This window comes from Macaca thibetana, chromosome 18 (assembly GCF_024542745.1).
Source record: "Macaca thibetana thibetana isolate TM-01 chromosome 18, ASM2454274v1, whole genome shotgun sequence".
NCBI lineage: Eukaryota > Metazoa > Chordata > Mammalia > Primates > Cercopithecidae > Macaca > Macaca thibetana.
The window spans coordinates 5,554,029-5,565,401 of NC_065595.1; the positions used below are offsets into that span (position 1 = coordinate 5,554,029).

General features: G+C 47.9%; 1 long non-coding RNA gene across 1 annotated transcript; it reads right to left on the reverse strand.

The window, feature by feature from the left end:
• Positions 1-5,686: 5,686 nt before the first annotated feature.
• LOC126941544 (uncharacterized) lies at positions 5,687-9,467 on the reverse strand. The gene is made up of 2 exons (XR_007721354.1): positions 9,385-9,467; positions 5,687-7,297 (listed from the first exon to the last, which is right to left on the reverse strand). It is a non-coding gene; the product is annotated as an uncharacterized LOC126941544 (long non-coding RNA).
• Between the last annotated feature and the right edge of the window lie 1,906 nt (positions 9,468-11,373).

An 11,373-nucleotide genomic window follows, 5' to 3' on the forward strand; every position in this document is an offset into this window, starting at 1 on the left:
GTCAGTGAGTGACCTGTGATCAGCATGGGATTCTCACAGATCCCTGACCATCTAGGAATAAAGAGAACTTAGGGGTGAATGCAAAGAAGAGCCAGAGCCATGAGGCTAGTAAGTGGATTGGGTCAGGAATGGACTGGAGGATGACTCAGGAAGCCAAGCACGGGTGCCAGAAGGGGGTGATCAAGTTTAGATTGGAAGGGCAGGTATTTTTACCCATTTAGTTCACTTGTATATGCCCAGTGCCTGGCACATTACAGGTGCCCAAAGAATGTTTTGCATGGATGTGCCCAACTTACCCTGCAGTATAAGGAGTTTGAGTTGAGTGTGATGAAGGATTTCCTTGCCACAATTATACTGGGCTCTTGGAATTGATCATGAAATTCTGTCTCCGGAGGAAGTCAAGTCCCTGGAGCCAGGCTCTGCTTAATAAACATTTCCTGAGGGTTAGAAAGTAAATAGTTTCTTAAACTACTGGGGCACTGGGTTTCTTAAACTACTGGGGAAACTCTGCTTCCCCAAGCTGGCAAACCATGAGAACTCCCATAGAAACGTTTTAAAATGCAAATATGCAGGCTCCATCTCAAACCTCCTTAATCAGTATCTCTAGGGATGACTCCAGAGTCAGCATTCATTTTTAAATCTTCCCCTGCCATATTCTGAGGATCAGTCAGGTTGGTTTGCCAAATTTTGGCAGGGAAAAATAATCAACTAGGACATTCTGCAAACTTGCTAGTGCTAATCCAACCAGCTAATACTAATATACTTTTGGTATAGTTCTTCGTGGCCAGGGGGCCAGTGTTACACTAGTAACCGTGGCAGGACCAGCTGGAAGTGAGTGAAAAATGCCCCTTTCGCAAATCTGCCCTTCACTCTGCCGAATACTCCACAAAGTGCATATTAATTTCCAATACCAAGGACTCCCCTCTACAAAAGCAAACGTTGCATTTCAGGGAGAGTCAATTGTTATATAATACACCTGGATTCATTCTCTATGGCTGTAACAAATGACCACAAATTTACCAGCTTAAAGAAACAACAATTTATTCCCTTGCAGTTCTGCAGGCCAGAGCCCAAACTCAGGTTCACAAGGTCGAGGTGTCAGAGGGCTGGTTCGTTCTGCAGGCTCCAGGGGGAATTTCTTTCCTGCCTCTTCCAGTGCCTGGTGGCTGCCCCTGTTCCTGGGCTTGTGGGCACCTCACTCCAAGCTCTGCCTTCGTGGTCACACCTCCTCCCTCCTGCAAAGACACTTGTGATGACTTTTAGGGCCCACCTGGATCATCTCAGAATCCTTAATCGCGTCTGCGAAGTTCCTTTTGCTATAGAAGGCGCTGTTCACAGGTTCCAGGATGGAGATGTGGGCATCTCTGGGGGTTCATGATCAGCCGACCACTCACCTTTGTCTGGATGAATGAACCATGCAGACACTTGACAAGTTACTTGACCTCCTAAATGTAACAAAAATCAGCTTTGGGAGAGTGAAGGGTCATTTTTGTTTGAAGAGAGAGAACTGCAGAGCGAGGAGAGCGAAGGATGCGGTCCCTGTGTCTGCCAGAGGTGAGTGAACCCTGGGGTCCGAGAAGCAGAGCGAGGCTGCCTGTGTGTTGCAGGGAAAGGGCAGGAAGGGCCAGGCAAGCACCACCTGCTCCTGCGGGAGGCTTTTAGGGGAAAGGGTAAGGATTCCACACCTGCCCTGCCGCGTCCGTGTCTGAAGGTGAATGCTTTGGGAAAGAGACTTTTTTTTTTTTTCTTTTTTTTTTTTAATTTATTTATTATTATTATACTTTAAGTTGTAGGGTACATGTGCATAACGTGCAGGTTTGTTACATATGTATACTTGTGCCATGTTGGTGTCCTGCACCCATCAACTCGTCAGCACCCATCAACTCATCATTTACATCAGGTATAACTCCCAATGCAATCCCTCCCCCCTCCCCCCTCCCCATGATAGGCCCCTGTGTGTGATGTTCCCCTTCCTGAGTCCAAGTGACTTTTAGACACATGTTAGTGATTAACACCGTTGCTGTAACCTGTACACAAAGATTGTGCCCATACCAAGGCATCAAGTTCCCAAAAGGAAACCCTTAATTTCCCCTTTGTTTATTTTATCCTTTTAACCTAAAGCCACACTGTTCTGAGAAACTTCTCCTGCAAAGCAAGATTTCACTAACGCGAACCTGAGAGCATTTCTGAGCTTCACAGCTGCAAATATTAACATGGAGACCTAGCAGATTACAAATCACCCAGAGCTTTTGACAAGGTCTTTAAGGAAGGTCAAAAGGAAGGGGGTATTTTTTTAAACGTACCTCAAGATTCCAAATAGAAAGTTCCTGAACTTAAATAACGGTATTTTTTAAAAAGAGACATTATTTTCCTTAAAGTATGAGTAAATTACGATGCTTTTGTATTTGCCACCAAATGAAGTCATTTAAAATGAAACACTATTTTGAGCTGCTCATAGTGGGAAAGGGCTTGGGAAGGAGTGGGTGTCCCCTCCTCTGGGTATGTGGGAACACGTTCTTTCTTTGCGAGCCTTCCAATGGGAGAATGAGCCCTGTGACCTGTGGCAGGTGGCCAAGAGGAGAGCCCTAGGGAGGGTGTCCCCGTGCAGGCCTTGGAGACCATAGCAGGATCTCAAGCCACCCTCTTCCATTGGGGTCGGAGAGGAAAACACCAGGACAATGACACGTGCAGCCCATGTCCTGGGAGCCAGGCTCTCCTCCCTCAGCACATGCCTGGCCCTGCCGGCCTCTGCCCTTGAATGTAGGAGACTCACTGCTGGCGTGGGGTCTGTGCCATGGCACTTCAAATGGAGAGACCTGGGGAAGAGCCAGCCTCAGAGGCTGACAGCATACAAGACACATGGACTGCTGGTGGTCAGTGGTTCGCCTTGGCAGAAAGGCAGACTCCTGTGTTTCTGAGCTCTGTAGTTTGCAGAAACACAGACTCCTGCATTTCAGAGCTCCTTCTGAGCTCTGTATTTTGTTGGGTTTTACTTTATTAAGTAGGATCAAATGCCCTCAAACTTCAGAAGGGTCGGAGGCAACAATGCATAGTGCTGAAGGGCACAGGTGGTTCATGCCACATCGTCACCACCTAGTGCCTGCGTGCCTTGGTTTCCCTGTTTGTGGGTCAGATGTGATCAACTCTCAGAAGCACTGGGCACAGTGCACTCAGTGCCTGAGACTGGGCCTTATTTGTTCCTGAATCCTTAGCACCACACACAGTGCCTGGCATATAGTTGGTGCTTAAACAGGTGTTTATGGAGTGATTGTGTGATGGTGTTTGTCTAACTAGAGCACCCTGTGATTGATAGAGGTTGATGCTTTGATGATTGCAGCTCAGAAAAATGCTGTGAACATTCGCAGGGCTCGACTTTCCTATTTAGGGATGACCGCTATAAACTTATTTCCATGGCTACGTGGACAGTTATTCTCTTTACATGACACGATTACATTAGAATTATTAATTCAACCCAAACTAAGTACTGCAGCCATTGTGGGAGAGCGAGGCAGGGAGGAAATGCACCCAGCCGAGATCTGGCTCTGACACGGGGGTGCTGGACGCCGGGGACCTGCCCGTGGCTGCCCCCTCTGCCTATCGCTCTGGCTCGGGTCTGCCCTGGGGAATCACTTGAAGGGAGCCCTCACATGAGAAGGGGTGCCATGGCTCCAAGGCTGAGATATTCTGGGAGATTCTTGCAGTGTGAACAGGACTTGGTGGGAAACCGTCTACCCTCTGGCTCAGCACAGGGGCTGCAGCATCTAGAAAGCAGCCCTGTGGCCAGACACCAAAGACAACAGCAGAGAGGGCCCTGGTGTGAGGCGTGACTCCCGCCCAAGACAAATGACTAGAATCAGGGGAAGAGAGCAGGCGAGGCTGCGAGGGTGACAGAAGAAAAACATGGCAAGGGTCTCTAGGACCCTACAGAGAAGAATGATATTTGAGGACTTAAGTGTAACAATTTGCATCATTGGAAAGGAATTTTCACCCATAGCAGGGGTGTAGCCCAGTCTGCAGAGCTTCAGCGAGGCCCCGAGTATTACAAATGAGTGTGTCCCACGAAGACACAGGACTTTGCCTACGAGTGCTTTGTGGGGGTTTCTGAATGTTGTCTATACTTAAAAGAAAGAAAATTGTACCTTGGAGGGGAAAAGTCTGTGATGCACGGATGCTCTGCCTGACCAGGTCCCAGAATGATGGGCCTCCACCGCCCACCGTGCTCTGGATGGCACAAGCAATACTTAAAACCAGCATTTACAGAGGCTGCTTCCCCCAAACACCCCTCAACAGCCTGCCAGGAGCTTCCATAAATTTAACTTCCATGAATTTCCATCTCCATCCTGCTCTGGCATCCATGAGGCTCTGTCTTTGAAACACTTTCAAAGGCTCCATCTCTGCACCCTCCCTCCCCGTTTCTCCTGTCTTCTCTTTCTGGCGTTTCTAAGGTGGACTTGCATCAAACAACACACAGAGTCCAAGAGGCTTGTGCTGCGGCCTCTCTGCCTCTCAGTGTCTGCGGTGCACTGAGGCCCCCACCGCACTGTGCTGAGGCCACCGCCTCTGTGAATACCCACTGAGTCCAGGTGCCTCCTAGCTCTGAGTGACAAAGGCAAGGAGACACTGTTCCTGAGCTCCTGCTATAACTGGGGTGACCTGGGCCGTTCTTTAGGAAAATCTGTGACCCAGAAATAATTTCTTTCAAGACTATGACCTGCCCCAGATCAGGTGCACCCCCTTGGTTATAAAACAGACGATGAAGATGCTTTGGCTCTTGTTTTCGCTTCCCCCCAAGCCAAACAGTGCTGACATCAGTTATGCTGTGCTGCTCCTGTCTTTCGAACCATGTGTGTTCACTTTGTTCTCGTTCCTTCTGGTCTGTGCCAGCACTTTGATCAGTGTGACACAGGAGAGCTGATTGGAATGCTGAGAGCTTAGGCTAAATGAGCTGAAGGAGGATGGCGCGGTGGCTCACACCTGTAATCCTAGCACTTTGGGAGGCCAAGGCGGGTGAATCACCTGAGGTCAGGAGTTTGAGACCAGCCTGGCCAATATGGTGAAACCCCATCTCCACAAAAAAATTCAAAAATTACCCAGGTGTGGTGGCGTGCACCAGCAATCCCAGCTACTCAGAAGGCTGAGGCAGGAGAATCTCTTGAAACTGGGAGGTGGAGGTGGCAGTGAGCAGAGATTGAGCCACTGCACTCCAGCCTGGGCAATATGGCAAGACTCTGTCTCAAAAAATATATAATAATAATAATAATAAATGGGCAGAAGGAGAGGGTTCAGGATGTAAATAGCTGTAGACAGCCTCAAGAGCATTCTCCAAAGCTGAAGATGTTCTCTGTCTGGGATGAAGCCACCCTATTGGGGCTTCATATCCTCTTCCCACTGTTAATCCTTGAATCCTGGTGCTCACTTCAGTGGGGGGGACCTTCCTAAGACAAAAGCCACAGGATGGCAGATCGCCTTCCCTTTGCATGCACGGCACCAGGGTTGTGTTTGAAAACCCATGCCTGTGCAGAGAGAGGATGGCCTGGAGCCACACTGCTTCCAGCTATCCCAGCTGGGGCCGTGGACCAGGGCTGTCAGGGCAGGCATCCCCCAGGGCTACAGAGGAAAAACAGGTCCTTTCCAACTGTCCTCAGGGGCGATGGGACTAGAGTGAAAGCAGCCACCACAGCAGAGATTTGTTCATAATTCTAGTTCTGTTTTCTTTCAAGGCCTTTTGTAGATATCTGCAAAAGAGGACATGAGGGAGTCAGCAGAGGCCTTTCTGGTGCTGGTAGCAGGGAGTTGTTGCTCTTTGTTCTTCATCCACTGCCCTCCTAGGCATCCAGGGTGAAGGTGAACAGCTTAGAGCCACTGAGATGAGGGTCCTGGGAAGGCCAGCAGGCATCTCAGTGTGAAGGCCCCTCAGGTGGCGAGGCCTGCCTTAGGGTGAGGACAAGACCAGGGTGCTGGAAAGGCCAGGAAGCCAAGGTGAGACCAAGCCAGGACACATGGGGCGAGGAGGGGCACAGACCACCCGCTCCAACTGACCCACTGAGACCTGTCCCACAGGCTCAGGGATGGGCTCCCGTCTCACACAGAACCCGGTAACTCAGCTCTTGAACGCGACTGAGAGAAACTGCCACTGCACCTGGCAACACAACTCCTCAGTAAGCAGGTGACACTTGGACACAGGCCTGGCCCCATGCACCCTGAGTGCCAGCAGGTCTCACCTCATGGAACCCACTTCACTCTCCTTGGACAGGGATGAATTCTTCATCAGTACTACAGCCACACAGGCACAGCGAGCTCCCTGCCACAGGGGCAGGGGAAGCCAATCCAAGTCCATTGTTGGAAAACATTTTCAATGGCTCTGTCTCTGCTCCCCCTCCCCCTCTCTGCTTTCTTTCTTCCTCTCCTGGGTTCTACTGCCCACTTCAGTGGCCTGACAGGCTTCTCCCTTCTCCCCCGGGTGAGCTTGTGAGACTGTCACGTGGCAACAGGCGGGGGCCCTGCAACCGAAGCTCTCATTAATCCTGACGAGGGGGTCCCACCGTACAGTGCCCACTGTGGAAGAGAAAAGGCATCCAGTGTGCTCAGCTCCTGTAACCGGACACCCTCCACAGCGGCTGGCCACCCGCAGAGAGCTACTTGAAGCTATTTGGGTCATCAATTAGATGAAATGGGGCATTATAGTCTAATGAATGGCAGACTCTGAATAGACAGAAAAACAGTTTCACTAGAGTCCCAGAATGGACAGCACCCAGAGCGAGCATCTAGGCCATCGCTCAGCTGTGGCAGGGTCCCCTCTGCCTTGTCCCTGCTGGCTCATCCTTTCAGGACCTCTATTCTTCGAATGTCTGGGAACTTGCCACCCTTCCCAGAGGCTCACCCATTCCTTACATTCCTTACGTTTAGTTTCCACCCGTTCATCTCATCTCACCACTGAGGTTGTGCAGTGTAATCCCCTTTCCTCCTCTGCACTCCATTGAAAGAACTCACAGTGTAGTAGCCACCAAAGCGGGGGCTGTGGACACAGACCTCAGGTGGGATGCCTGGCTTTGCCATCTTCTATCGAGTGACCACAAGCAAGTGACTTCATCTCACTGCGTCCCAGGCTCTGCACTTTAAAATGTGGACAAAGTACACACCTACTTCCAGTGAAGATCATAGACAGAAAGTAGAGTGTGGATGCCAGGGGCAGGGAGGGGGATGGGCACCCGGGGCCAAGTTTCAGTTTTGCAGGATGGAGAGAGTTCTGGAGATGGGCGGTGGTGAAGGTTGCACAATGGCACAAATGTATTCCATCCTGAAATGTACACTTAAAAATGGTTACGATGGTACATTTTATTTCAAATGTATTTTAGCACAAAATAGTAAATTTTTAAAAGGAACAAAAAACATATCTACTTCAAAAAGTTATGAGAATTAGAGACGACATCTGCAAAGCATGAGTGAGGGGCAGCTGTCTGCTGCATGGGCACCCAGGCGGGGCCAGGCACAAGGTTCGGTCCTAAAAATGGAAGGAGAGGCAGAGATGACTCCTTCCACAGTGCAGGGAAATGCAACAGTTCTCAGACTCGAAGCGCCCACTGTTAGCACCAGGACGTAACGTCCTTGGGTTTTTCTTTCGAGCTCAACTTGGTTATATTATGAACTGAGAATTCCAATTCTGCCCCCATAACCCCCGTGGTGGTGGAGCTGATAGGGAGATCAACCCGTCACAGAGTGGCCCTGCTGCAAACACATAAATATGCTCCATAAAATAACAAAACATTTGGAAATTCAGATCCTGGCTTGAAATTCCCTAGCGCCAGAATGAGGGCAACTCCAAGCCACAGCTGAGAACCGAGATGGGAACTCAGTGGACTGTAAAGTGCTCAGAGCTCTGCCTCCACCTGCCTGGAGGAAGAGGTTGAGCCCACAGCTGTCCCCTGTCCCCTGCCTCATGCCCCACACTCCACACAGAGCTGGGATTTGTCATTCATGAGGGAGCCAGGAAGATTGCCCCAACTGTGATCTGGGAGTTAGAAAAATCTGTCCATCTGACCGCGGACACAGCTCAGAGGCATCCCCTCTACTCTAGGCCAGGCGTGGAAAAAGCATTGGCAGAATTCTGGGCCAGTTGAAGGTGTGGGCTCTGAATTCACACTGCCTATGAGCTGGGAAAAAGAACATGGGAAACTGGCCCAGAGATGAGGAAACCTGGGAGCCCTGCCGATGTCCCACGCCCCAGGGCAGGTGCACGTCTACATATGGAACTAGCTCACACTGAAGCCAAGTATTACACATCACGTGGGGGAACAAACTGCCCCGTGCCAGTGGCTGGATGTAGCGATGAGAATAAAGCACACCCCGGAAGAATCTGGAAGAGATGTCAACAAAACTGTGCTTGAAGTCTTAGGAGAGGGGATGAAAAAAGCACAGGCAAAATTTAAAAAGGAACAAGTAGGAATTCTATTAAGAAGAAATGTGGTTGTGATAATGAAAACTCAACCAATGTACCACACAGTAAACCAGCCACGACTGAGAGCATGTGCAAGGGGGAAGGCAGGTCTGCAGAAGCCACCAGGAACATGGGACGGGACGCGGCAGAGGGAACCACAGGAGGGACACAACAGCGTGGGACACGAAAGGAGAACTTCCAACACATGCCCAGAGGAAATGTAAACTGGCTTAGACATAATTGAACCCACAGAGCTTCCTTCAGAAGGAAGGCATGCAGAGAATGGAGAAGACAAAGTATTTGAAAAAATAAAAGCTAATATTTTTTAGATTTTTTTCTTTCATTTTTTGAGACAGAGTCTTGCTCCATCGCCCAGGCTGGAGTGCAGTGTGGTGCAATCTCAGCTCACTGCAACCTCCGCCTCCCTAGTTCAAGCAATTCTCCTGCCTCAGCCTCACAAGTAGTTGGAATTTCAGGCCCTCACCACCACGCCCAGCTAATTTTTTTTTTTTTTTTTTTTTTTTTTTTTTTTTTTTTTTAGCAGAGACGGGGTTTCGCCATGTTGGCCAGGCTGGTCTGGAACTCCTGGCCTTAGGTGATCCACCTGCCTCGGCCTCTCAAAGCGCTGGGATTATAGGCCTGAGACACCATGCCCGGCCATGTTTTAGAATTTAAGAAAGACTTAAGTCTTCATATTGAAAAGCATGCGATGTCTGAATCAGGAAAAACAGAAGCAGCCTCACACTTAGACTCATCATATCTATGAAATATCAAAGATAAACCTCAGAGAAAATTAGCACATCTCTTACCACGGAATGACAATTAGAGTAATACTAGATTTCTTATTGGCAATACAGGCTGAGCATCCCTTATCCACAATGCTTGGCACCAGAATGGTTTCAGATCTTGACTTTTTTTTTTTGGATTTGGAATATTTGCATTATGCTTACGCACTGAGCACCCCTGGTGGCGGCGCCTGTAGTCCCAGCTACTCGGGAGGCTGAGGCAGGAGAATGGTGTGAACCCGGGAGGCGGAGCTTGCAGTGAGCCGAGATCGCACCACTGCACTCCAGCCTGGGCGACAGAGTGAGACTCCGTCTCAAAAAAAAAAAAAAAAAAGAAAAGAAAAAAAAAAAAAAAAAATCCGAAATCCTCCAGTGAGGGTGTCTTTGAGTGTCATGTCAGCACTCATATGTTTCAGGTTTTGGAGCATTTCAGATCATTGGCTTAAAGATGCTCAACCTATATTAAACACCAGCAAATAACATTTTTTTTTTTTTTTAATGAGAGAAAATAGCTCTCATCCTCGAATTGTATACTCAGCTAGCTTATCCTTCAAGAATGAGGGTGAAATCAAGACAGTTGCAGTCTAAGATGTTTGCCAGGTCACGCCCTCTGTGAAACAATGACCAACAGGTGTATCCAAGATGAGGATTGGTTTCTGGGAGCACGGTGAGTGAGACAGGCACACAAGAAAAAAAGAAGTGCGTAGCATATGGTAGGAAACCTAGAGAAGTTTTAGCTCTTAAAGATGACTAATTTAGGGAAACAAGAATGGAACTAAGATAATCAAAAAATGGTGTGGAAAGTAGGAGGGAATTCTGAGTGAAGACATTCTGAGGGGGTAGTTTTTTTTTTTTTTTTCCAGAAAATAATAGAAATTTTCACTAGCTTTAATTTTGAGTGAGAGGAAATGAATTCCAGAGTATTCAAGGGAGACCTATTCTCCAAAGGGAGGGACAAACTTTTAGCTTAGCTAGGAAAATCTAAAGGAGCTAAGTTAGGAAATCCAAGTAAACTAGACCACGTTGGGAGAGAAGCCAAACTGTCACTCATTATCAAAATTAAAATTCCATTCTTTTCGTGGCTTGTATGTCTTCTGTTTCACCAAGAAATATCCAAATGGTTCTGACCACTTGGATGCCATTTTAGGGAAATGTGAGTTGTGTTTATTTAGTTTAGCTAAGGAGACTGGCAATAAGAGTGCTCATACTCCCCAGTATTGTAGTGGAAAATTGGGAGACGGGTTGTGGGCTGCTTGCCAGATGCCATTTGAAGCTGGGAATCTGGCGGCGACTCACCAGGGGCCAATACCTGCCACCCAGCTGTAGGCAGGTGTTGTGACCATTGAGTAGGAAAGAGAGAAACAGCTGTGACATACACCTTATCAATAATCCTGAGTGGAATCAGTGTTGAATAACAAATCACACACAAGAATTAATATATGCCAAATTGTCTTAAGCCTTTTTTTTTTTTTTTTAGCACGACAGCTTGGGAAGAAACCCCAGAAACCAGAACCCCTAAAGTGGAAAAGGCTGCTATTCCTGATATCTTTTCATTCAGAGCAGTTTGATCCAGAGCGATCTGGACAGAATATTCTGGAATGTTGAGCCTACCCATAGGGGCAAGGAAGTAGGGGGTTCACATTTAGAGGTTTTAAAAGTAGGAACGTGTGTTAAAATAGAAAACAAAACTGTAACTTTCTAACAAGGAAAGAAAGAGGATAACTAAAGAAACCTTGATAAATTCAATTTTTAAAACAGGAAATGATGGCGAAAGGAGCCAAATACAAAGCAAAGCAAATAGAAAACAAGATGTCACAGTGGGAAGAAATCCTCACCACCCTACGTGAAAGTCCTAGCCCATGCAGCAACGTAAGAAAAAGAAATCAAGGTTTAAGTACCAGAAGAAAGAAAGAAAACTGTCATTATTTTTTGGGTCATACGATTGTCTAAGTAGAAAACGAAAAGAATTTGTTTTTCAGAAAACTCACTGGATGAACCTGGAGGACGTTACACTAAGTGAAATAAACCAGACACAGAAAGACAAACCCTGCATGACCTCGCTTACATGTGGGATCTAAAGAAGCCACACTCTGAGAAGCAGAGAATGAAGTGGTAGTTAGGAGGACTGGGGCATGGGGAGATATTGGTCAAAGG